We start from the raw sequence: 26,687 nt of genomic DNA on the forward strand, positions 1-26,687 counted from the left end.
GCTTCAAAGAGTTCCCTGGCATGGCACTTCTTTAAACAATGTCCTACCGACAAGACCCGAGTGACTTGCACGCTCTGCCATCAGAGCCTGAGGCGAGGCATTAACGTTCTGAACCTCAGCACAACCTGCATGACCAGGCATCTACATGCAAAGCATGAACTGCAGTGGGGTACACACCTTAAAAACCAGGCACTCGCTGAGGCTCCCCCTGCTCCCTCTACCGCTGCTGCCTCGGCTTCCGCCTCGAGAGGAATGTTGCCACCTGCCGAGCAGCAAACAGAGGATGTGCCACCGACACCACCACCACCGCCACCATCAACTAGCGTCTCCACTATATCACACAGCAGCGTTCAGCTCTCAATATCTCAAACCTTAGAGAGGAAGCGCAAATTCCCCCCGAGTCACCCTCGAGCCCTTGGCCTGAACGCCAGCATTTCTAAACTGCTGGCCTTTGAAATGCTGTCATTCCGGCTGGTGGACACAGACAGCTTCAAACAGCTGATGGCCATGGCTGTCCCGCAGTATGTGGTTCCCAGCCGCCACTACTTCTCCAAGACAGCCGTGCCTTCCCTGCACATGCAAGTGTCCGATAAAATCAAGTGTGCACTGCGCAACGCCATTTGTGGCAAGGTCCACCTAACCACAGATACGTGGACCAGTAAGCACGGCCAGGGACGCTATATCTCACTAACTGCACACTGGATGAATGTAGTGGCGGCTGGGCCCCCGGCGGACAGTTCCTTGGCGCACGTCCTTCCGCCCCCTAGGATCGCAGGGCATCATTCTCTGCCTCCTGTAGCCTCCTCCTCCTGCTCGGCTTCCTCCTCCACTGCTTCCACCAGCTCATCCGGTCAGCCACACACCTTCACCACCAACTTCAGCACAGCCCGGGGTAAACGTCAGCAGGCCATTCTGAAACTCATATGTTTGGGGGACAGGCCCCACAGCGCAAAGGAGTTGTGGCGGGGTATTGAACAACAGACCGACGAGTGGTTTCTGCCGGTGGGCCTCAAGCCAGGCCTGGTGGTATGCGATAATGGGCGAAATCTCGTGGCAGCTCTGGGACTAGCCGGTTTGACGCACATCCCTTGCCTGGCGCATGTGCTGAACTTGGTGGTGCAGAGGTTCATTCACCACTACCCCAACATGTCAGAGCTGCTGCATAAAGTGCGGGCCGTCTGTGCGCGCTTCCGCCGTTCACATCCTGCCGCTGCTCGCCTGTCTGCGCTACAGCGGAACTTCGGCCTTCCCGCTCACCGCCTCATATGCGACGTGCCCACCCGGTGGAACTCCACCTTGCACATGCTGGAGAGACTGTGCGAGCAGCAGCAGGCCATAGTGGAGTTTCAGCTGCAGCACGCTCGCGTCAGTCGTACTGCCGAACAGCACCACTTCACCACCAATGATTGGGCCTCCATGCGAGACCTGTGTGCCCTGCTGCGCTGTTTCGAGTACTCCACCAACATGGCCAGTGGCGATGACACTGTTATCAGCGTTACAATACCACTTCTATGTCTCCTTGAGAAAACACTTAGGGCAATGATGTTAGAGGAGGTGGCCCAGGTGGAGGAGGAGGAGGAGGATGAGGGCTCGTTTCTAACACTTTCGGGCCAGTCTGTTCGAAGTGGCTCAGAGGGAGGTTTGTTTAAGCAGCAGAGGACAGGTTCACAAGTCGCCAGCCAAGGCACTGTACTGGAGGACGAGGAGGATGAGGAGGAGGAGGTGGAGGGGGACGAGGATGACGCAAGTTCACAGCGGGGTGGCAGCCCAGGCCCATCACTGGTGCGTGGCTGGGGGGATACGGTGGACGATCACGATACGCCTCCCACAGAGGACAGCTTGTCCTTACCCATGGGTAGCCTGGCCCACATATATGCTCCAATGCCTGCGCAACGACAGCAGAGTTGCCCACGTTTTAACGTGTGCAGACTACTGGGTGGCCACCCTGCTGGATCCCCGGTATAAAGACAATGTGCCCACTTTAATTCCTGAACTGGAGCGCGACCGTAAGATGCGCGAGTACAAGCGCACGCTGATAGAGGCGCTCTTGAGAGCATTCCCACATGTCACAGGGGAACAGGTGGAAGGTGAAGGCAGAGGAGTGGCAAGAGGTCGCCAACGCAGCTGTGTCACGGCCAGCTCATCTGAGGGCAGGGTTAGCATGGCAGAAATGTGGAAAAGTTTTGTCTCCACGCCACAGCTATCTGCACCGACACCTGATACGGAACGTGTTAGCAGGAGGCAGCATTTCACTAACATGGTTGAACAGTATGTCTGCACACCCCTTCACATCCTGACGGATGGTTCGGCCCCATTCAACTACTGGGTTTCGAAATTGTCCACGTGGCCAGAGTTAGCATGTTATGCCTTGGAGGTGCTTTCCTGCCCGGCGGCCAGCGTTTTATCTGAACGCGTATTCAGCACGGCAGGGGGCGTCATTACTGACAAGCGCAGCCGCCTGTCCACAGCCAACGTGGACAAGCTGACCTTCATAAAGATGAACCAGGCATGGATCCCACAGGACCTGTCCCTCCCTTGTGCAGAGTAGTCCTTATTAACTGCCTAAAACATGTCTTGTTGTGCTACGGGCCACTTCTTTATTTGATACAAATTTTATGAAACCCACAGTTGAATGAAACTCTTCTCTGTCTGGGCGCCGGGGCCTAACCAGATGAAAGTGGCCGGTTAAACTAACGGGTGACATGAAGCCATAACCTCTGCCATGCTACCTCTGTCTTCTGTCTGGGTGCTGAGGCCTAAGTCAAATAAAGCGGTCTTCTGCTGTGCTGGGGGATATGAAGCTAATCTCTGACCTCTCTCCTCTGTCTGGGTCCAAAGGCCTAAATCACTGAAAGAGGCCTTCTCCTGTGGTGTGTGATATGATGCCAGAATATGTGCTGTGGGGCCTCTCTCCTCTTCCTGGGTGCAGGGGTCAAATAAACTAAATTGTGGCCTACTCCTGTGGTGGTTGATATGATGCCTGATTCTCTGATGTGGAACCTCTCTCCTCTGTTTGGGTGAAGGGGTCAAAGTAACTAAATGGTGGCTTCTCCTGTGGTGGCTGATATGATGCCAGAATATGTGCTGTGGTGCCTCTCTCCTCTTCCTGGGTGCAGGGGTCAAAGTAACTAAATGGTGGCTTCTCCTGTGGTGGCTGATATGATGCCAGAATATGTGCTGTGGGGCCTCTCTCCTCTTCCTGGGTGCAGGGGTCAAAGTAACTCAATGGTGGCTTCTCCTGTGGTGGCTGATATGATGCCAGAATATGTGCTGTGGTGCCTCTCTCCTCTGTCTGGGTCCAAAGGCCTAAATCACTGAAAGAGGCCTTCTCCTGTGGTGTGTGATATGATGCCTGAATATGTGCTGTGGTGCCTCTCTCCTCTTCCTGGGTGCGGGGGTCAAAGTAACTCAATGGTGGCTTCTCCTGTGGTGGCTGATATGATGCCAGAATATGTGCTGTGGTGCCTCTCTCCTCTTCCTGGGTGCGGGGGTCAAAGTAACTCAATGGTGGCTTCTCCTGTGGTGGCTGATATGATGCCAGAATATGTGCTGTGGGGCCTCTCTCCTCTTCCTGGGTGCAGGGGTCAAAGTAACTCAATGGTGGCTTCTCCTGTGGTGGTTAGTATGATGCCAGAATATGTGCTGTGGGGCCTCTCTCCTCTTCCTGGGTGCAGGGGTCAAAGTAACTCAATGGTGGCTTCTCCTGTGGTGGCTGATATGATGCCAGAATATGTGCTGTGGTGCCTCTCTCCTCTTCCTGGGTGCGGGGGTCAAAGTAACTCAATGGTGGCTTCTCCTGTGGTGGCTGATATGATGCCAGAATATGTGCTGTGGGGCCTCTCTCCTCTTCCTGGGTGCAGGGGTCAAAGTAACTCAATGGTGGCTTCTCCTGTGGTGGTTAGTATGATGCCAGAATATGTGCTGTGGGGCCTCTCTCCTCTTCCTGGGTGCAGGGGTCAAAGTAACTCAATGGTGGCTTCTCCTGTGGTGGCTGATATGATGCCAGAATATGTGCTGTGGGGCCTCTCTCCTCTTCCTGGGTGCAGGGGTCAAAGTAACTCAATGGTGGCTTCTCCTGTGGTGGCTGATATGATGCCAGAATATGTGCTGTGGGGCCTCTCTCCTCTTCCTGGGTGCAGGGGTCAAAGTAACTCAATGGTGGCTTCTCCTGTGGTGGCTGATATGATGCCAGAATATGTGCTGTGGTGCCTCTCTCCTCTGTCTGGGTCCAAAGGCCTAAATCACTGAAAGAGGCCTTCTCCTGTGGTGTGTGATATGATGCCTGAATATGTGCTGTGGTGCCTCTCTCCTCTTCCTGGGTGCGGGGGTCAAAGTAACTCAATGGTGGCTTCTCCTGTGGTGGCTGATATGATGCCTGATTCTCTGATGTGGTGCCTCTCTCCTCTTCCTGGGTGTGGGGGTCAAAGTAACTCAATGGTGGCTTCTCCTGTGGTGGCTGATATGATGCCAGAATATGTGCTGTGGGGCCTCTCTCCTCTTCCTGGGTGCAGGGGTCAAAGTAACTCAATGGTGGCTTCTCCTGTGGTGGTTAGTATGATGCCAGAATATGTGCTGTGGGGCCTCTCTCCTCTTCCTGGGTGCAGGGGTCAAAGTAACTCAATGGTGGCTTCTCCTGTGGTGGCTGATATGATGCCAGAATATGTGCTGTGGTGCCTCTCTCCTCTTCCTGGGTGCAGGGGTCAAAGTAACTCAATGGTGGCTTCTCCTGTGCTGATTGATATAAAGCTGATGGTTGTGCCATCTGACATGGTTGCCAGGGTCTGATTCAATGGGGGCCTACTCCTGTGGTGGGTGATCTAAATGCCTGATTCTCTGCTGTGAAACCTCTCTCCTCCGTCTGGGTGTAGGGGTCAAAGTCTTTCAAAGTCGCCTTCTCCTGTGCTGATTGATATGAAGCTGATGGTTGTGCCATCTGACATGGTTGCCGGGGTCCCATTAAATTGTGGCCTACTCCTGTGGTGGTTGATATGATGCCTGATTCTCTGATGTGGAACCTCTCTCCTCTGTTTGGGTGAAGGGGTCAAAGTAACTAAATGGTGGCTTCTCCTGTGGTGGCTGATATGATGCCAGAATATGTGCTGTGGGGCCTCTCTCCTCTTCCTGGGTGCAGGGGTCAAAGTAACTCAATGGTGGCTTCTCCTGTGGTGGCTGATATGATGCCAGAATATGTGCTGTGGTGCCTCTCTCCTCTTCCTGGGTGCGGGGGTCAAAGTAACTCAATGGTGGCTTCTCCTGTGGTGGCTGATATGATGCCAGAATATGTGCTGTGGTGCCTCTCTCCTCTTCCTGGGTGCGGGGGTCAAAGTAACTCAATGGTGGCTTCTCCTGTGGTGGCTGATATGATGCCAGAATATGTGCTGTGGTGCCTCTCTCCTCTTCCTGGGTGCAGGGGTCAAAGTAACTAAATGGTGGCTTCTCCTGTGGTGGTTGATATGATGCCTGATTCTCTGCTGTGAAACCTCTCTCCTCCATCTGGGTGTAGGGGTCAAAGTCTTTCAAAGTCGCCTTCTCCTGTGCTGATTGATATAAAGCTGATGGTTGTGCTATCTGACATGGTTGCCAGGGTCTGATTCAATGGGGGCCTACTCCTGTGGTGGGTGATCTAAATGCCTGATTCTCTGCTGTGAAACCTCTCTCCTCCGTCTAGGTGTAGGGGTCAAAGTCTTTCAAAGTCGCCTTCTCCTGTGCTGATTGATATGAAGCTGATGGTTGTGCCATCTGACATGGTTGCCGGGGTCCCATTAAATTGGGGCCTACTCCTGTGGTGGGTGATCTAAATGCCTGATTCTCTGCTTTGAAACCTCTCTCCTCCGTCCGGGTGTAGGGGTCAAAGTCTGTCAAAGTCGCCTTCTCCTGTGCTGATTGATATAAAGCTTATGCTTGTGCCATCTGACATGGTTGCCGGGGTCTGATTCAATGGTGGCCTACTCCTGTGGTGGGTGATCTAAATGCCTGATTCTCTGCTGTGTAACCTCTCTCCTCCGTCTGGGTGTAGGGGTCAAAGTAACTAAATGGTGGCCTACTCCTGTGGTGGGTGATATGATGCCTGGTTCTCTGCTGTGGGACCTCTCTCCTTTGTCTGGGTGCTGTGGTCAAAATAATAGTAAGTGACCTTCTCCATTGGTGGGTGACTTGAAGCCTGATTCTGTGCTATGGGACCTCACTCCAATTAATATTGTTTAATTTTTATTTATTTTATGTTAACTCATCATTTCCCTATCTACATTTGTTTGCAGGGGATTTAACTACATTTTGCTGCCTTTTGCAGCCCTCTAGCCCTTTCCGGGTGTGTTTTACAGCCTTTTTAGTGCCCAAAAGTTCGGGTCCCCATTGACTTCTATGGGGTTCGGGTTCGGGATGAAGTTCGGGTCGAGTTCGGATCCCGAACCCGAACATTTTTCGAAAGTTCGGCCGAACTCGTCGAACCCGAACATCCAGGTGTTCGCTCAACTCTAGTTATAACATCTCACCCACGCACTGTTTCACCTTCCCCCGCTGTGAGGTTCACTTATCTGTCTCAGGACAGATTCTGGGAATATCCTAGAACTAGAACAAACGTTCTTGTCTTATTCAGGGTCATTCAGCACAACTTCCTACATTCTTATAGTGAGTGATTAAAACCTATTATTTCTGCTTACTGCACGTATGCATACCATAAAAGGATGTTCCGCTAGTATCTGTATGAGCACCAATGTTTTTTTTTTATGATTGGTTTAACGCTGTTGTTATGCAAACTTTTCTATTGCCTATATAAGGTCAAGCGATAGCATAATAAAGTTAGAGTGTTTCTCAGTGATACCTGTGTGTGTCTGTTATTGCCAACTGAGAAACATCTCTCCTGACGTCAGTGTCTCAAACCAAGGTTGTCGTAGAGGTCCAGAAAGGTCCAAATCCTTTCAGTGCCCATATTCAAAAAAGGATCAAGGTTCTCCACAGGCAACTATAGACCAGTTAGTTTAACTTCTGTTGTGGGAAAAATGTTTGAAGGAATCTTAAGGGACTATATACAGGAGTATGTGACTATAAATAATATTATAAGTGATAACCAACATGAGTTTACCAAGGACAGAAGTTGTCAGACTAACCTGATTTGTTTTTATGAGGAGGTGAGTAGTAACCTGGACAGAGGGGTGGCTGTGGATGTAGTGTTTCTGGATTTTGCAAAGGCTTTTGATACTGTCCCTCATAGACGCTTAATAAGTAAAGTAAGGTCTATTGGCTTGGAAAGTATAGTTTGTAATTGGATTGAAAACTGGCTGAAGGACAGTGTCCAGAGAGTTGTGGTCAATAATTCCTATTCAGAATGGTCCCAGGTTATAAGTGGTGTACCCCAAGGTTCAGTGCTGGGCCCTTTATTATTTAATTTATTTATTAATGATATTGAGGACGGGATTAATAGCACCATATCTATTTTTGCAGATGACACTAAGCTGTGTAGAACTGTACGGTCTATGGAAAATGTCCACAAACTACAAGCTGATTGGAACACTCTGAGTGATTGGGCATCAACTTGGCAAATGAGGTTCAATGTGGACAAATGTAAAGTTATGCATCTTGGTAGTAATGATATCTGTGCTTCATATGTCCTAGGTGATGTAGCACTGGGAGAGTCACTTATAGAGAAGGATTTGGGTGTCTTTGTGGATGGTAGATTAAATGACAGCACACAATGTCAATCAGCTGCTTTTAAGGCCACCAGGATATTGTCATGCATTAAACAAGGCATGGACTCGAAGGGCAGGGATGTAATACTACCACTTTACAAAGCGCTAGTGCGGCCTCATCTGGAATATGCAGTCTAGTTCTGGACACCAGTACATAGAAAGGATGCACTGCAGCTGGAACAAGTACAGAGGAGAGCGACTAAAATGATAAGGGGCATGGAGGGTCTTAGTTATGAAGAAAGATTAAAAGAATTGAATTTATTTAGTCTTGAGAAGAGACGTCTAAGGGGGGACATGATTAACCTATACAAGTATATTAATGGGGCATACAAAAAATACAGCGAAAAGCTGTTCCATGTAAAATGTGCTCAAAAGACAAGGGGGCACTGCCTCCGACTGAAGAAGAAAAAGTTCAGTCTCCAGAAGCGTCAAAGCTTCTTTACTTATGAGAACTGTGAATTTGTGGAATAGACTTCCTCAGGACGTGGTCACAGCAGGAACAGTGGACAGTTTCAAAAAGAGTTTAGACAAATTCTTAAAAGTAAAAAATATAAATGCTTATGAAAACGTGTAGAAATCTGAGTCTCACTTCCTTCTGGGATTCACGTCCCCACCTATCCCTTGATTGAACTTGATGGACGTTTGTCTTTTTTCAACCGTATTAACTATGTAACTATGTAACTACTGAGAACTACAGCGGGGATCCCGTACACCAGTCCAGCACAGGCAAGTTGCTATTTCCTGCAGCATCAACCGCAAACTTTTTTCCTACTAGATTGATTATCACGGATTAGGAGTGTACGCGGATTCGGTGAACATTGGTGTGTACTTACGTGGTGATATCATTTTATTCGATGCAGCATTGATCGCGGGACTCACCACTTGACACTGTGTAGTCAGCGCAGTCTACCTTACTATCGTTTTATTAATATATTTATTTAGGGTTTAGGCACTTAATCCCTTTTGTAGGCCAGCAGCGACACACTCATACGAGTGTTATTCAGTGTTAGAACACTATAACTTTTCTTCCTCCCTCCTGAATGTGGTAGCGCGGGTATCCATTGATTCTTATTCAGAGTGATATATAGTTTTGTGGAAAAGATTTGGTATAACCTGTATTCCGTACTTCTAGGGCTCTTTCACACGAGCGGATCCCGTGCGTGGAATCCGCTGCATGAAGGAGAGCTAAGCCCCATTCCGGACAGCAGAGACACGGAGCAATAACAAGATTGATAATGCTCAGTGCCTCTCTGTGACCTTTTTACTACAAAATCACAGTGACAACTTTATCTCATTCAGATTTTGTAGTAAAAAGATCTCAGAGAGGCACGGAACATTATCAATTATATTAATGCTCCATGTCTCTCCGGAACGGGGCTTGGCACTCTTTCACGCAGCGGATTCCACGCACAGGATCTGCACACGTGAAAGAGCCCTTACAGTATATTTCTGCTCATTTGGGCTTTGAAGTTCAGGAGGCGGTCCTATCAGGGACAGCATTGGGATGATGGCAGTCTCCAATCTGATCTGCAGTCATCATGTGTCCCAGGCCCTGAGAGCACAACACTAGGACATGACCTGCCTTCACAACACAGGTTATTTTGCATATTACAGTTTCCCAGAAGCTTTGCAATTTGGATTGCTGTGTTGAGACTCTTAAATAAGGCTCCACAGTATTATTTGTAACTGGTCTCCCTAAGATCAGCTATTGTTTTGTTGGAGTAGTCTCCTAGGCATTGCTCCCGGTTAGCCAGAATCCTACTTGACCCTTATGAGGGGCAACCCCTGAAACAGCTGTCTGTGGATGGATAACTGGCTTAGGCATTTTCCCTTGTCATATCCTTAAGACTTGTAACAGAGTTGGATTTTGACATGGGGACCACTTAATATGGTGGATTTGGTGACAAAAACGGGGACACCCCTTTTGCTTGGTTTTCCCTCCCTGGAGGGATATCTGGCTTTCATTGTGTTGAAGACCCATAACTGGGGCTGCACGGTTAGTTTGCATAACACAGCCCCAAGCAAGCCCGAGTGCGGCCTACATTACGCGCTGGCTCCGGCCTACCTGCTGCACAAGACTCACAGTTGTTGTACTGGTGTCTGAGTAGTTAGCCAACCAGACCTCAGGCAGCAGCCATACTGCTTGTAACACAGGCACGTAGGGAGCAGCTCCTACCCACAATGCAACTAACTGGGATTTTGCAGGGACCAGAAGTCTTATCAAACCTATAGTGACAGGGACCTAAAATAGTCAAGTTCAGTATTGGGCTGTGAAGATCTGTTCCTTCCTAGCATATCCTAATATTCTGGGAAGAGTCACCTAATAGACATTTACCATTAGATTACTCTTTCCAATGATCTATATATAGAGAAATGTAGGGAACACACAAATCATGTGAATAGGTTTACATGGATCAACATTATACTAAAAGGGATACCTCTCCCATCTCTTTTTTCTACATCACATTTGGGTTAACAAAAACTATGTTAAATTGAAAAGTCAAAAAAGTCCTCACAGTTAGATTTTTACTTTGTGTATAATTTTACCTTGGTTTCTTATTTCTCATAAAAAAAAAAAAACACAATTGGAGATGTATTAAAACTGGTGCAAAGTAGAAAAAAAGGGATCAATCTGAATGGTTGCGATGGGCATCTAAGCCAGTTTCGCTTGGCACCAGTTTTGATAAATCTCCCCCTTTGTGTAGGTTTAGGTTTCTCAGGTACTTGTAGTAAGCCCTATACCTGCAGTTTCCGGAGCAGAGAACAAAAACAGCAAACTAAAACCAACTAAAATCCATATCATAGAAAGTATTTATTGTGTATTAATCATAACATAAAGTGTTTCATGCATAGGATTCATGTGCATGGCAGAACACAGGTATGATATCTGTAAGGCGGCGGCACATACATGGGGATTTATCATGAGGGTAACTTAAAGGGTTTGGTCCATCTCACACATTGGTGGCATATCATTAGGCTATGCCACTAATGTCAGATAGGTGCAGGTCCCAACTCTGGGACCCACACCTATCTCTAGAACGGGACCCACAAAGCTGTGCTGGGTTATTTCAGCTCAGCTCTCACTGAATGGAATGGGAGCTGAGCTGCAGTAACCCAGCATGGCTAACACTGGAGGCTGCAGGGAACAGCTGATCAATCAGGGTGTGAGGTGTCGGACCCACACTCTCCTACAGGAGTGACTTTGCAACTTTTTTTGGAACTCTTTAAAAATGTTGCAGTGATAAATGGAGAGTGAACGTAATTAACATAGCTAACCACGTCCACTTTCCCATTCCCATGGCAAGGGTGACATAAAACAGCCAAATGTCATAAATATTTGCATAAAACTGCACATGCTACAAAAAATTGCCTTTTTATGGCAGTAGCATACCCCAATGATATTTTCCTCCCACAGCCTTTATCTTCAATATAGATACTCTTTTCAGCACATGCAGTAAGTAATACTGTTTTCACCTAACCACAGTTTTGAATCTTCATCCAACAGATAAAAAAAACATTTTGTGCCTCCGCAGGAAATCATTTTGTCCCTATGCCTGCCAACTTCTACGGGTGCCATATAATGGCTCTGTTACCATAAAATGCAAGCGGCATGTTATAGAGCAGGAGGAGCTGAGCAGACTGATATATAGTTTTATAGCAAAAGATTCAGTAAAACTTGTAATTTATACACCTATCTGTGCACTTTTTATATGTGAGACCACCCCATGTACATCTATCAATACCTAACAGCTATCTCCAGATACTTAGAGAATGCTATCAGTCACCAATAACACCTCCCTCATGTACTGATAGTTGTAAATGGGGACAGTCTTAAAGGGGTTGTCTCACTTCAGCAAACAAGATTTATTATGTAGAGGAAGTTAATACAAGGCACTTACTAATCAGTGGCGGATCCAGAGCCTGGTCTCAGGAGGGGCACTTCCAGATTATTTTCTGTCCACCACCACAAAACAATGGTGCTTATAGAACAGACTTCACAGTGTTGAGGTATACTGTATATTGTGGGGCACAGTGTATGCTATATGTGTATAACAAACATATTTCACATGAAAACTTACAATTACTTAGCTTGGCCCTTGGGGATCTCGGACATTACTTCCACACTTTGGCCGGGGGCTCGGCGGAGCTGATGTGTTTTATCCTAATTAGAAAGATTTCATAATAAGGATTTGGAGAAGGGGCAGAGGGATAGCAGAGCAGGGAGAGGCTGGTGCTGCTACTAGGGGGCTTATACCATAGGGGAGCAATAAAGCCCACCATAATGCCCCCCCCCCCCCCATAGAAATAATTCTCCTTATAATGTGACAGTGCAAAAAATACCCCCTTGTAATGCCCCCAGTTGAGCTAATGTCCCAATAGTGCCCCCATAATGTGCCAGTATAAAATACTCCTAAATAGTGCCCCCACTAAATGCCCCCATAGTGTTCCTCTCCCCCCTTCCTCCTAGTGCCCCCATAATGTACCAGTACAAAAAGCCCCATATATAGTGCCCCAGTAGATGCCCTCAGTGTCCCCCATAATTTGCAAGTATAAAATACTCCTTCTTAGTGCCCCCATAGATGACCCCATAGTACTCCTCTCACTCCTTCCCCATAGTACAGAGCCCCCCATATAAAATACCTGTTCTTTGTGGCCTCAGTAGATGCCCCTATAGTGCCCACCAATAATGTGCCAGTAATAAGTGCCCCCAATAATGTGCCAGTAATAAGTGCCCCCAATAATGTACCAGTAAAATGTGCCCCCAATCATGCCCCCATAGATGCCCCCAAATCATGTGCCAGTATCAAGAGCACCCTCCCATCATGTGCCAGTAATAAGAGCCCCCCAATCATGTGCCAGTAATAAGAGCACCCCCCCATCATGTGCCAGTAATAGGAGCCCCCCATCATGTGCCAGTAATAGGAGCCCCCCAATCATGTGCCAGTAATAAAAGCATCCCCCCATCATGTGCCAGTAATAGGAGTCCCCCATCATGTGCCAGTATTAGGAGCCCCCCAATCATGTGCCAGTAATAAAAGCATCCCCCCCATCATGTGCCAGTAATAGGAGCCCCCCATCATGTGCTAGTAACAAGAGCCCCCATCATGTGCCAGTAATAAAAGCACCCCCCATCATGTGCCAGTAATAAAAGCACCCCCCATCATGTGCCAGTAACAAGAGCCCCCCATCATGTGCCAGTAATAAAAGCACCCCCCATCATGTGCCAGTAATAAAAGCACCCCCCCATCATCTGCCAGTAACAAGACACCCCCCCTAATCAGGTGCCAGTAATAATGGCCCCCCAATCAGGTGCCAGTAATAAGAGCCCCCCCATCATGTGCCAGTAACAAGAGCCCCCTACCCCCCAATCATGTTCCAGTAAAAGTATTGTACATATCAAAAATAAAAAACACTTATACTTACCTCCATGTCAGCGATGCGATGCAGGCCTCTTCCGGCCTGTGTCCCACGCTGTACGGCTCAGGCGGCGCGATGATGTCATCGCGCTGCCTGCGCCGGCATCTGATAGGCTGCCGGCCTAGTGCCGGCAGCCTATCAGAGGAACAGGGAAGGGACACGCCTCTCCCTCCCCTGCCCCGCCGCAGCACAGCCATCTGTATCGCTGTCCTGAGGACGGCGATACAGATGACTATGGAGATGAGCGCTTCCACAATGGAAGCGCTCATCTCCCTGTGCCCTGCCGCCGCCACCCCCCACTTCTGAGCAGGGTCGCGCCGCCATATTTTTGCCTTCCCCCTTCCCCGATCCGCCAGTGTTACTAATGTATTGTTATTATCCATATTGCTTCCTTTGCTGGCTGAATTCATTTTTCCATCACATTATGCACTGTCGGTTAATTAAAATTTCGGAAAGGTGTTAACGGGAATGTAGCATCAGAAAATAACTTATTGTTTAAATCATGTTTTTATGTTTAACATATTTTTAGAGAATTTTTGATGATGTTATTTTAAATTTTCCATGTCACTATCTATTTTAAACTAAAACCATAAAATCCTGGAGTTTTCACACTGACCACTAAGCCTAATAATAGACACCACTTATTGGTCAGTACTCAGTACAGATCAGTTTACTGTAGTTATATAGTATTCTAAACCTGCCTGTAATGATAAGGAGATATCACCTCTGTGTATAGATAAGACAGGATTCACCATTCATAATAGGTGATTGTCAAGTCTTATCTATTATTTATTTTTACAATGACCTCTGCACAGGTCACAGAGCATGCCTAGAAAACTCTCTCATAGACGTAAATGAAGTCCCCTCCTGACCATTGTGTCTATGGACCATGTGGCTGCTTTAAAGTAAAAAAAAATCATTAATCAGGAAATAAAATCAAATTAGAAAAAAGGAGATGTGCTGCTATCTGGTTTTAACTGTCAGATAACATTTTGGTGACACATTTCCTTTAAGAAAATATCTAGTCATCAGAAACATTTTCCTCTGCAGAAAATATTTTAGTGGTACTTTGTAAAATTGCTGAGAGTTTTCTGCATTATTAAAAGGAGTCTGTTGCTTATATTTAGCATAGATAACTAATGCTAAAGTACTATTTTGCACTACAACTTCATTCAAACCATAATTTCGGTACTTTTATTGCCGTTTCCGATCACAAGAGAACTTTGATGGATATGTAAATGAGTCATTGAATGCTAAGTCTCAGTCCCTTCCCCTTGTGCTTCCAAGTCTGCCCCCCCTGCCTGCGATGTCACTGATCGCTTTACTCTCTGCCTGCAAACGCTGCATCCAAATCTCATGCACTGAAGACGTCAACAGTGCATATTGTAATGCACAGGAGGATTGCCAAGTCTACAAATGCTTAAGATTTGGATGCAGCAGCTGTGAGCAGCAGTGATGTTGCAGGCAGGCTTATTCCTATACTAACATTGTACATACATTTCTTTAGATAACCACTCTAAATGATACATGGTTTTCAAAATGATAAATGATACATGGTATTCAAAATTTTCAATAAATAAAAATCTGAAAAGTGTGGTGTGCATTTGTATTCAGCCCCCCTGTACTCGAATACCCCTATATAAAATCCAGTGTGACCAATTATCTTCAGAAGTCACCTAATTAGTAAATAGACTAGTACTAATAGTAATATTCTACCTGTGTGTAATGTATTCTCAGTATAACTACAGCTGATCAAACAGCATCATGAAAGCCAAGGAACACACCAGAGAGGTCAGGGATAAAGTTGTGAAGTATAAAGCAGAGTAAGGTTAAAAAATAATAATATCCCAAGCTCTGAACATCTCACGGAGCACTGTTAAATCCATCATCTGAAAATGGAAGGAGTATTTGAAAAATGGAAGGCAGTATTTTATGTGTCAGCAGCAGCTATTGCTAATTGACACCTTGAGAGTTAGCATGGCTGTCATAGCTGATCCGGGACGGCTTTTACTGGGAGTAGTCAAAGTGCTGGGTGGGTGACTATTCCCCATGTTCCAGGCTGGGTTTTGCTAGGCATAAAAACCAGCCAGTACTGCCAGGTGTGTGAATTTGCTTCCCTCTGACAGTGGAGCTAAGGAGTCTGTGTGCTGTGAACTGAGGGCTGTGCTGGGATTTGAGGTTTGAACCTGGCTGGAGGGCTCAGGCCCCTCTAATGGCAAACAGGCCGCCTATGGACTTGATGAGGCTGAACTGCTAACAGGATGTGAATTAACACCCAGGAGAAAAGGTGACTTTTATTGTTTATGGACTTTCCTTGTTTGTGAACAAACACCAAGCCACCTGCATTTTGTTCTACACCAATGTGTGAATAAACACCACTGTTTGATTCAAGAACTGTGTACTTTATACTGCATCCGCTAGTCCTAACTACCAGAGCAAATCCCCACAATTGGTGGAGAATGCGGGCAAGCGCATTGAGGCTGGCGTGAAAACCGATATATTTTTGGGTTTGCATTTTTGGGCACAGTTGTATGTCGTACATCAAACTAGTTGTATTTCAACCTGTGCCCCACGACAAAATGAAGGCTGTTGTGAAGGCCCTCATGGAGGCTAATTTTCAGCAGCCAGAGACCAACCTGAACCAATGGGAGGCTAATAAACAGCAGCAAGAGACCAACCAGTTGCTGCTACTACACGTGAAGGCTTTGCAGACAGCAGGAGCAACCCCAATCGTCCACGATGCCCGGAAAGCGGTCCGTGCATCGATCCCTAAGATGACACCCGCAGACGACATCGAAACCTACCTGACGATGTACGAGAAAGTGGCTACCAGGGAAAAGCTGCCCCAAAACCAGTGGGCTGAGGTCATCACTCCTTTGCTGGCATCAGAGTCCCAGCGGGGGTATTTCAACTTGCCGGACGATCAAGCAGCTGACTACCCGAAGGTAAAGGGTGAGATTTTGGCAAGACTGGGGATATATGTGATGGTCTGGGCCCAGCGGGTACATCAGTGGGGGTTTAAGCCGGCTGAGCCCGCGAGACCCCAGTATTATGACTTACTCCAGCTTTTGCGAGAGTGGCTACAGCCTGCTGAACTGCTAACAGGGTGTGAATTAAAACCCAGGAGAAAAGGTGACATTTATTGTTTATAGACTTTCCTTGTGTGTGAACAAATACCAAGCCACCTACGTTTTGTGATACGTCTTATCTGCATTTTGTTATACACCAATGTGTGAATAAACACCGCTGTTTGATTCAATAACTGTGTACTTTGCCTCTATACTGCATCCGCTATTTCTAACTACCAGAGCGAATTCCCACACACAATAGACTTGCTGCTCTACATACATATATTCAATGTACAGCACCTCAACCAGGCTATGTTCATATAAAAAACTTGATAGAGTATTAAAGAAACTCCCCAGTTTATTATTATAGACACAATCAGATGACTTCTAGGTATAGAGGAACGCTAGCCAGTATCCTCTTATCCCTAGGACCTACCTTCTCAAAGTTGCTGCAGGGACCCCCATATTCAGTTATCAGGTATCATCTTGCTGCTATGTGAGCAGGTAATATTTGAATGTATCTGTACGGTGGGCCGCAAAATAAATTTTTCTGGTACCCCAGTCCGACACTGCTCTGGAGGAGCTGCAGAGATCAACAGATCAGGTGGGAGAATCTGTCCACAGGAGAACTATAAGTCATGTACTCCACAAATCTGGCTTTTATGGAAGAGTTGCAAGAAGAAAGCTATTTTTGTAAGCAAGCAATAAGAAGTCCTGTTTGCAGTTTGCCACAAGCCATTACAGGAACACGGCAAACACATGGAAGAAGGTGCTCTGGTCAGATGAGACCAAAGTTGAACTTTTTGGGCTTAAATGCAAAATGTTATGTGTGGTAGAAAGTAACACTACAGGGCAAAACTGGAGAAAAACCTGTTAGAGGCTGTAAAAGACTTGAGACTTGGGTGGAGGTTCACCTTCCAGCAGGATAATGACCCTTAACATACAACCAGAGCTACAATGGAATGGTTTAGATCAAAGCATATTTGTTAGAATGGCCCAAACTCCAGACCTAAACCATATTGAGGATCTGCGGCAAGACTTGAAAATTGCTGTTCACAGACACTCTCCATCCAATCTGACTGAGCTTGAGCCATTTTACAAAGAAGAATAGGCAAATATTTCAGCCTCCAGATGTGCAAAGCCGGTAAAGACATACCCCAAAAGACTTGCAGCTGCAATTGCAGTAAAAGGTGGTCCTACAAAATATTGACTCAGGAGGGTTGAATACAAATGCCCCTACCACATTGGAATGATTGAAATGTTGAAAAGATGTATGAATACTTTTTCAAGGTACTGTATGTGGCAAATATGCATTTAGAGTGGTTATCTAAATAAATATATGTAGAATGTTGTTCCAGGCAGGCTTATTCCTATACTATCACTGAGCTGCTGCATCCAAATCTTGTGCATTTGTAGACTTAGCAAAATGCTTGCGCATTACAATATGCCCTGCTGACTTCTTCAGTGCATGAGATTTGGATGCACTATACTGTACTTTTGTAGATGAACAGTCAAGGTTGACTCAACTAGCAAAAATGACACAGTGGCAACTCCATGCAAATTTTCTTCAAGAAAATCAGGCCCCCTTGCATTGTCTAGTCAGCACCCAACAAAATGCTACAATAAGGGACCCCCTTTCCCCTTCTCTTACATTATTCAATTCTCAATACCCTTCTATTTTCTTTTTAATTTCCTTTTTATTGAAAGTTTTAACATAAGTATCAATAACGTGTACATAACTCCTCCAGGGCTATACAATAATCAGACACATTTCTTCATACATATTAGGATCAAATATAGATTGAATAAACCAGTAAAGTAACACTTCAAAGTTGTATCATAGAGAGGGGTAATATTTCTATACAGAAGCGATACAAAAAATCTAGAAGAGAGGAAGTTAGCTGCATCCCTGGATCTCAATGTGTGTAGACAGAACAGGACGAACTAGTAATTAGTAATCAAAACCAAAGAGTGTGGGGGTGGAGGAGGTAAGATATCTGCGCTTGCCTTTAATGCCTCTGCCTTGCATATTAACAGCTGTGTTAGAAAGTAGGAGATGAGGGTGGGGGTGTTTTCCAAGAAGGTTGTGATTGAGGGATTAAGTTTTGAAGTTCTGTAACTTAGCCCAGGCTGCCCATGTGGTTATATTTGGCTGTCTTTTTATGCTCCCATTGAGCTAATTCTTTCAATCTATAAAGTTGGTCCACTTTAGGAGTCCATTCTGTAATAGTCGGTTAGTCTCAATACCTTTCTATTTTTTTGCTTGTCTTCCTTTGTTACTCATGTTTTTCCTTAGGCCTCTTTCACACGGGCGTTGCGGGAAAATGTGCGGGTGTGTTGCGGGAACATGCACGATTTTTCCGCGCGAGTGCAAAACATTGTAATGCGTTTTGCACTCGCGTGAGAAAAATCGGCATGTTTGGTACCCAAACCCGAACTTCTTCACAGAAGTTCGGGCTTGGAATCGGTGTTCTGTAGATTGTATTATTTTCCCTTATAACATGGTTATATAACAGGCAAGAGGGGACGGTTAGGGGGCGTGGTTACCTTGACTTGAAGCAAGGAGGCCGCTGCCCCCTTGACTTCAAGCTGGCCGGCAATATAGCGCTGATGGAGAATAAAACTGTGTTTTTTGAACTTATGCAGCATCGGACAACAGGATGAAACATATGATTATTAACAGGCTGCGGGCAACTACGAGATACTGCTGGCGGGTGTAGATGCATTTTTGAGGTGACAGGTTCCCTTTAATTACAAACTCTGCAGCATACAGCAGCTTTTCTACTTTTGGTGGGCTTACAGGAAATATATTTATAAGGGGAACAGGGCAATGTAACTCTGTCGCTCAAGGGCCCTCGAAATCAGGAGACAAGGGCCAGCCCTTACAGTGAAATGCAGATTCTCATTCCTGTAGTATGGAGCCATATGAAACACTGTTCTGTCGTGCAGGCTTTCTGCTGTGTGCATGAGACCTTGCATACAGTAAAAGAAGTAGTACTCAATCAAAAAAAGCCAAACAAGCGCTTAGTCATCAGATAATTTTAGCTAGAGGAAGTCATGCAGCAAATTCAGCTACACAAAACGTAGCTAAAAATGGATAATGTACTTTAATGTTCCTTCAAATATCCCTTTGATATCACTTAAGTAAGACATCACCAAACCACTTAAGACTGAACTATGTATAGACAGCTGTAGCAATACTGGGAACACTGGATGATTTATTACTAGATCTTCTTACATCACTGTCGTGCTTAATAAACCCTTTCATCTGTCACTCGGCTGTGGCTGCTGGTGCAGGACAATACATTTTTATGAGAATGGTATTAGACAAAACATTTTAACCTGTAACTAGAAACCCTTCATGTGTTCTGCAGATTACATTTCTTTGGATCCATTAAAATAATGTGACGTTACAAAAGGTAAAGACAGGCCAACTAATTCCAGTATTCGAGTCTATAAAATTCTATATAAACCATGCATTATAGCAAACAGAAAAAGTGAGAACGTTGTTAAATATATTTAAAAGGGTTCTCCGGGAATAATACATTTTTAACAAGTGTCTACAACCTGCATCTCTAAATAGAAGGTTCATACTTACCTGCTCTCCGCTGCTCCAGTTCTCCATGTTGCCTCCGCCGTGTCCACATTGTCATCTGGTGCAGTATGGGCATGGTCACATTCTCTCCTGCAGCCAATGACTGGCTTCTGCAGTGATTTGGCCACAAGTAGCATGTCAAAGCCGAAGCCAGTCATTGGCTTCCACAGCGCATGTGACCATACCCATGCTGTACCGGATGTAGACTCTGCAGGGCCTGGAACATGGACACAGCAGAGGCAGTGCGGAGGACCAGAACGGAGGGGAGTAGGTAAGTATGAATCTTCTGAAAAGAGGGACAGGCTTTCAGCAAAAATACATATCAATAATTTTTAATTAGTGGGGGTCTCAGTGATGCACCACCCATAATTCCTAGAACAAGTAGAGAGAAATGCTCACATATCTCGCTCTCTCCTCGCTGCAGGAGACGGGCTCAGTAGAAAGTCTATAAGCCCATCTTGATTCTATCTCCTGCAATAAGGAGAGAGAGAGAGAGAGTGAGATATGCAAGATCCATTCTATGGATCAATATAAGGGTCTCAGCACTGAGACCTCCACCGATTGTCCAACCATATGAACTTCTCACCTATCTACAGGATAAGTTATAAGTAGTTGATTGGTGGGAGTAAGACCACTGTCGTACCAATCAAAAGAACAGGGTCCTGGAGTCCCCAGAGCGATTGGAGGAACAATTGCGCTTTCAGTAGTTTTATATGGAACTGCTGGAGATAGCCAAGCGCTATACTCGGCTGCCTCCGACAGTCCCATAGAGAATGATTGGAGCAGAATCATGTTTGTGCAATCAATTATACATTAACTCCAGGAACTCCTGAACCCTGTTCTCATGAAGGATTGGGGGTGCCAACAGTCAAACCCCAGAGATCAAGTATTTATCACCTGTCCTATGGCTAGTTCTTATGGTGGGACAGAAAAGAAAAGCTTTACATTTTTCTAACGGTCTAATTTGCATCTGAATTATCGAATAAGGTTGTAAGAGCTGATGATTTTAAGTGTATGGCCACATGTGGCGAGTCCACTGCAGATTTTCCACAGCAGATCTCCCGGTGTTTTTCAGCAGCACTAAATGATCATATTTCGTTGCAGCAATTTTAATGGAAATACCGTTAATTTGCTGTTAATTTCACCCTCTTCATCCCAAAGGGCAAAATCTGCTGCACAAACTAAAGCCACAATTGACATTCTGCAAATTTCACATCTGTACTGTATGTCAAGTTATGGGTGGATTTTATTGCAGAAAATGTTCACCTGCTGTGGGTGAGATTTGTGAAATGCTCATACACTTTGCTGTTACTGTAAATGTTATTGGTTTTCCACAATTATTATTATTTTTTTTTAAATCTGCAGCATTTGCCTCATGTAGCCATACTCTAAAATGTGAGATTTCTGGAAGTAACAAATGTAACATGTACACAGCTGAAGGAATAAAAGACTCTGAACTGTGTCGGAGACCATCAGTTTAGCATATTTTACATTCAGTATAAGATTATTGAAAATGTTAGACTCTGAAGAAATTCATTCTACAGCCATATAATACCCCAAGCACAATGCTATGAAGAACAAGACAAACCTAGAGATGTTATTGGTGCCCTTAGAATAAAGATCTGGCCAACCTCAAATCCTCAACATCACCTGAGTTTGAGATGTCTTGGATTATGAGAAGTCTGAACTTTCAATGTACTTAAAAGAAAAAATGAAAGAAATAAAAAAATGAAAGGAGTAAATAAACCTAAAGGGAGGACACAAAGTACTTATTTCTTTTGTGTATATATTTTCAGCTTTTTACAGACGCAGAATAAATACCATGGACTTAATGGCCATTTTGACTGAATGAAACAAGAGAGGTACGGATGTATCGTTGGGGTGTGTGTGCACATACAAAACATACAAAAAGCTCAAGAAGGTGTTATGATAACCTGCCAAACAGTGGAACTGTCACCCATTACCAGCAGAAACTGCTTTGTCTGGCCCACAGGGGGAGGCGTGAGTTGGCGAACAGGTTAGGAATGGTGGCTGCGGCAATGAGGGTGGTGGTAATTCTCACTGTGGCTGCTCCAGCGGTTCTCCAAGGATGGATGTGCAGTGTATGGAGGGATGCAAACCTCTTGGGACACAGCCTGGTTTGGGGCTCCTGCCTGATGTTACGTGGAGTGCCCTTGGTGTCAGAGGTACTGGCAAAGAGGCAATGCAAGGCAAGGAGGAGGCCGATTTTGGAGGTAACAAGTCCACTGTACTTTACTAAGACACATCCGGTATAGTCACACACAGGCACTTGCAAAACATTTGTGGTAAGCAGATCTGGCAGGCTGTTCCAGCTGGGAACAGCCTGCCGGATCCGTGAACACCAGGCACTACTGTGCACTGCCGAGATACGTCAGACCCTATTCACAGCAGTTTTCGTCCGGCTACTTCTCAGTATATTTGCCTTTACATTCTGATTGAATCAAGGGCATAGAATGATGATCAACTGGTCAAGGGTAAATTCACTCAATTCAGTTTCTATAAATAATGCAATGCTCACCGTGATTAGGTTGCTGTCTTCCAGAGGTCTTCAGCCCCATTGTGTATAGGCTGTTTTCTCATTTCTGCTGTGTTCTATACATGACCAGCTGTCCAGCTTAAGCAAAGACAAAAACATATTAGAAACTGATGGTTAAAGAGTCATAGATGTGAAAATATTTGTATTTATAGGAGTCAATTTACAAATCATTTACATGCATTGGTGCAAGACATACTTTAATCAAGTTTTCTTCAGACTGATGGACATTTTCCCATCAGTCAGAACAGTTTAGGGCTATAGATTATCATTAGTATTTGCCATTTATAATCAGATTGTTTCTGACCATTATGCTTACAGCCTCCTTTACAGAATGTAATTATATTCTTACACAACCAGTCTAGACATAATCAAAGAAATTCTTGTACTTCATAGACATAAACAAATATCCACAGGCCTGCAAGCAGCATCTTTGGGATATCCATTCGCTTAGCTCCAACTACAAAGAAAACTCTTCAAATATTGAAATAAGTTGATTACAAAAAGTATCATTCCTGGAGGGATTAACTGGGTTAGACATCCCCCTTCCTCCTTTTTAGAAGGTCCAACTGACAATAAAATGACCACAGGTCGTCACACTGCTGGGACCCCTGTCAGTAAGCTGGGGAGGCACAGCAGAACTTGTTACAAGACACAGGGATCTCTTGTCTGTTGCTCACTAAGGCTGGGTTCACATCACTTTTTGTCTTATGTTTGATGTACACAAAAACCTATAAGTTACACGGATGCCTCATACAGATGCCATACAGTGGCATCTCTCGCCATAGAGTTCCATTGTAAAAAAAAGATATGTTAACATATACATTTTTTGCTCGACTCTGCAAGATGGAAAAGCATGTGCACTATGCTTTTGCATCCTTCCCCCCCAAAGTATATATTAAACTTAGGGCAAAAATGTGATTTGAACCTACAGTAGCCTGACTTTTCTTGAGGCAGTTGACTTATAGCTGAATCTGCTTATCAACTTTCTTAGTCTAATATTTTGCTGCCTTTTTGAGAGGAGGGGATTTTTGTTATGCCTTTAAAAACCTTTAGTTTCTGTGCCTCTATGCCGGTTATAGCAAAAGCTATATGCACTTTGCAGTTGTTTCCAGGATCTTGAATCCTGGTTCTTTTGTTTTGTTTAGGTGCATCCTGGGATTTAACTGTCAGTATTGTAGTGGTGTTTGTTCTGGTTTATCTTTATGTTGTTTGGGTTTTGTGAAATGTTTGCTGTCTAGTTGGACCCAGCTGTTCAGGGTCAGTTTCTGCTAGGCTTATTCCATTTACTAATGTTTACCACTCTCCACCTGTATGCCATTGCCGTCTGCCGTCTGCTCCATTGCTGGATTCTTTCTCTCTCATCCATTGCCATCCTGGGCCTGTTTGCTGTCATCTATTGATGAGTTTATTATTCTGCATCTGTTGTCTGATACATGCTTCATACAATAAATCTTTCTTTTAAACCATCTTGTTGTTATGCAATAATGTTCTACTCATGCCCTGGGGTTATCTGAGTACCAAGGGCCATTAATTAGGACTTGGGAACAGTAACTATAGTGCAGTACCCCAGTAGGATTATTGCAAAGGGTTAAGTGATTTAATGCAATGTTAATAAATGTTGTGATTTATTGTGTTCTAAATGTGCTTAATAGCAATATTGTCCCGGGAGCCAGGAAACCAGACCACATGCAAGTGCAGGTAAAATAAAGTCGTTTATTTAAATGAACATAAATAAACATTTATCAGGGACAGCGAGGTTAGGACGAAGCCAGTCAAGTTCAATGCAGGTAGTCGTCCAAGCCGGGGTAATTTCCAAAGCGGGTAGGCGTCCAAGCCAGGGTCAGATCCAAAGCGGGTACGTCTGCCGATGCGGGGTCGAGAGCCAGAAGAAACGTCAGCCAGGCTGGATCATACACAGGAACACACAAGGAGCTCAGACAGCCAGAGATGCACCTTGGAGAACAAACGCAAGGGCAATGAACCTGAAGCCTGAGAAGACTGATATAGTCAGGTGTTGCCACATCATCACTGTGCGATGCCCAGGCAGCAGGCAAGTGATGATGCACTCAGATGTTATAAGAGACTGCAGTTATAAGAGACATGTCCAAAATGGTTGCTGCAGAAAAAAACACAAATGTTCGCAAATGAATTCCTGTAGGGGAATAAAATGGAAAAAAGGAAAAGAAAAAAGAAAGTCCTCCTTGTTCTTGTCCTTAATAGAGGAAAACAATGCGAAATAATGTCCGCTAGAATAAAGTCAATGTTCCAACTGTAGTTGATTTAAAACGTAATTATATCTTTCTTACACAAGCTTTGCTTGGCAATTGGCAGTTTGAATGTGCCTAGTGATCACCCACTGTGTGGGCTTACCTTTCCTTGGTGCCGGTCGGTCAGTCAGGTTGTTCGGGGCTCGCTGGATGCCGGCGTCCCGGCTGTTTCTCAGTCAGCGTCCCACGTGGGTTCGGAGATAGGTTTGTCGCTCCGGAAATGATGTATCGGCACACAGGGTTATGTTCGTCGATTTTTTGGGCTCAAACTTTCGTTGTAGCGGCCAATATCAAACTTACAGTGTTATCTCGCGTAATAGAGATATTTCTTCTTACAGACGGGTCATATTATGATCTCCTATTAGATCTCCCGAAACCAAACGCATTTCGGGGACGGCTCTCCCCTTCCTCAGTGGTAATGTAATTTTGCATTGTTTTCCTCTATTAAGGACAAGAACAAGGAGGACTTTCTTTTTTCTTTTCCTTTTTTCCAATTTTTTCCCCTACAGGAATTCATTTGCGAACATTTGTGTTTTTTTCTGCAGCAATCATTAGATCAACATAAGGATCAATATATGATACAGGGTGTCAAAACATACGATTTATGACATCATGCTATTTACTGTGTGAAACCTTTTTAACAGTTATCCAGTGTTAGTGTATATTTAATTGTTTTCTTGCATTCGTGAAGGGTGAATCATTTTAGACTAGAGCACCTCTCTGTGGCTGTGAGAGGGTGAGCTATTTCCCATACTACAATCTTTTTGAATGTCCAAAATGGTGCCACCATGAGTGCAAGGTAAGACCTTGACAAATATGTAGGCATCCAAACAGTTAACAAATTGGTAGACTGTTTAAGTTACCAGGGTGATGGACCGGGTCTGGCCCCCTGGTTGGTTAGTGGCGAGGAGTCCAGTCTGAGGAAAGCTACAGTAAGCAGATGTGTGAGAGAGTTCCTGCAGACCAGGCCCAAGTTCAAATAACCTCACTACCAGAGTGTTCCTGAGAGAAGGATAGTTTATGGAATAAGAGACTTTAGTGCTGTGGAAAGGATTATTGCCTCTGTCACCTACCACACTTTGAGGCGGATGGGCCATCTATATCTAAAGATCTGGGAATTGCAGAAAGACTTAACAAGAACCTAATTGCATTCCTCTGGTTATTTTGGAAGTACTGCAAAGTGAGAGAGAGAGAGAACCAGGGAGTACTACATTTTTTGTAGCAACTCACCACTCTGCCTAATAGATAAGGCTTATGAATTTTGGGACCCAGACATCTTTATGTGGAAATACGGTTAAAATAAAATAGCCAACCCCACTAAAAAAAACTGTTATGGTTTTGAAAGAGGAGAAGTGAAACTAGTAGTTTTGAGTTAGCATAAGACACAGAAGTCACATATGAACTGGAAAAACGTTCAAGAGATAAATGCTTCTCAAAAGCACTGTGTTCACTCTCGCGATCCAGTCACTGCCACTGCTGCCCCTCACTGGTCCCATCTTACATAACTTGCATCACAGATACTTGTGGTGCTCTTTTATTTGTTTTCTAATTTTTTTTTAACAATTTGGAAAATATTTTACTGTTATTGTTATAAAAAAGCATAAAAAATGTGACCTTCAGTTTCATTGCATCTTCAGACTATTGCTTCACCTCAGTGAAACCTGTCAGAGAGCTGCTGATCGGCAGACCTTATCCCTAGCTCCCCAACAGCTCATAAACATTTATTTAAGCAAAATTCTTATCAGTTTAATACAAACGTAGCTTAACTCCTTAAGGACAAAGCCTTATTTCCCCTTACGGACCAGGCCATTTTTTGCAAATCTGACCAGTGTCACTTTAAGTGGTGATAACTTTAAAACGCTTTGACTTATCCAGGCCATTCTTAGATAGTTTTTTCGCCACATATTGTACTTCATCACACTGGTAAAATGAAGTAAAAAAATTTCATTTTTATTTATAAAAAAATACCAAATTTTGCAAAAAATTTAAAAAAATTGCAAATTTCCAAGTTTCAATTTCTCTACTTCTATAATACATAGTAATACCTCCAAAAATAGTTATTACTTTACATTACCCATATGTCTACTTCATGTTTGG

This window comes from Bufo bufo, chromosome 3, assembly GCF_905171765.1.
Source record: "Bufo bufo chromosome 3, aBufBuf1.1, whole genome shotgun sequence".
In the NCBI taxonomy this organism is placed as follows: Eukaryota; Metazoa; Chordata; class Amphibia; order Anura; family Bufonidae; genus Bufo; species Bufo bufo.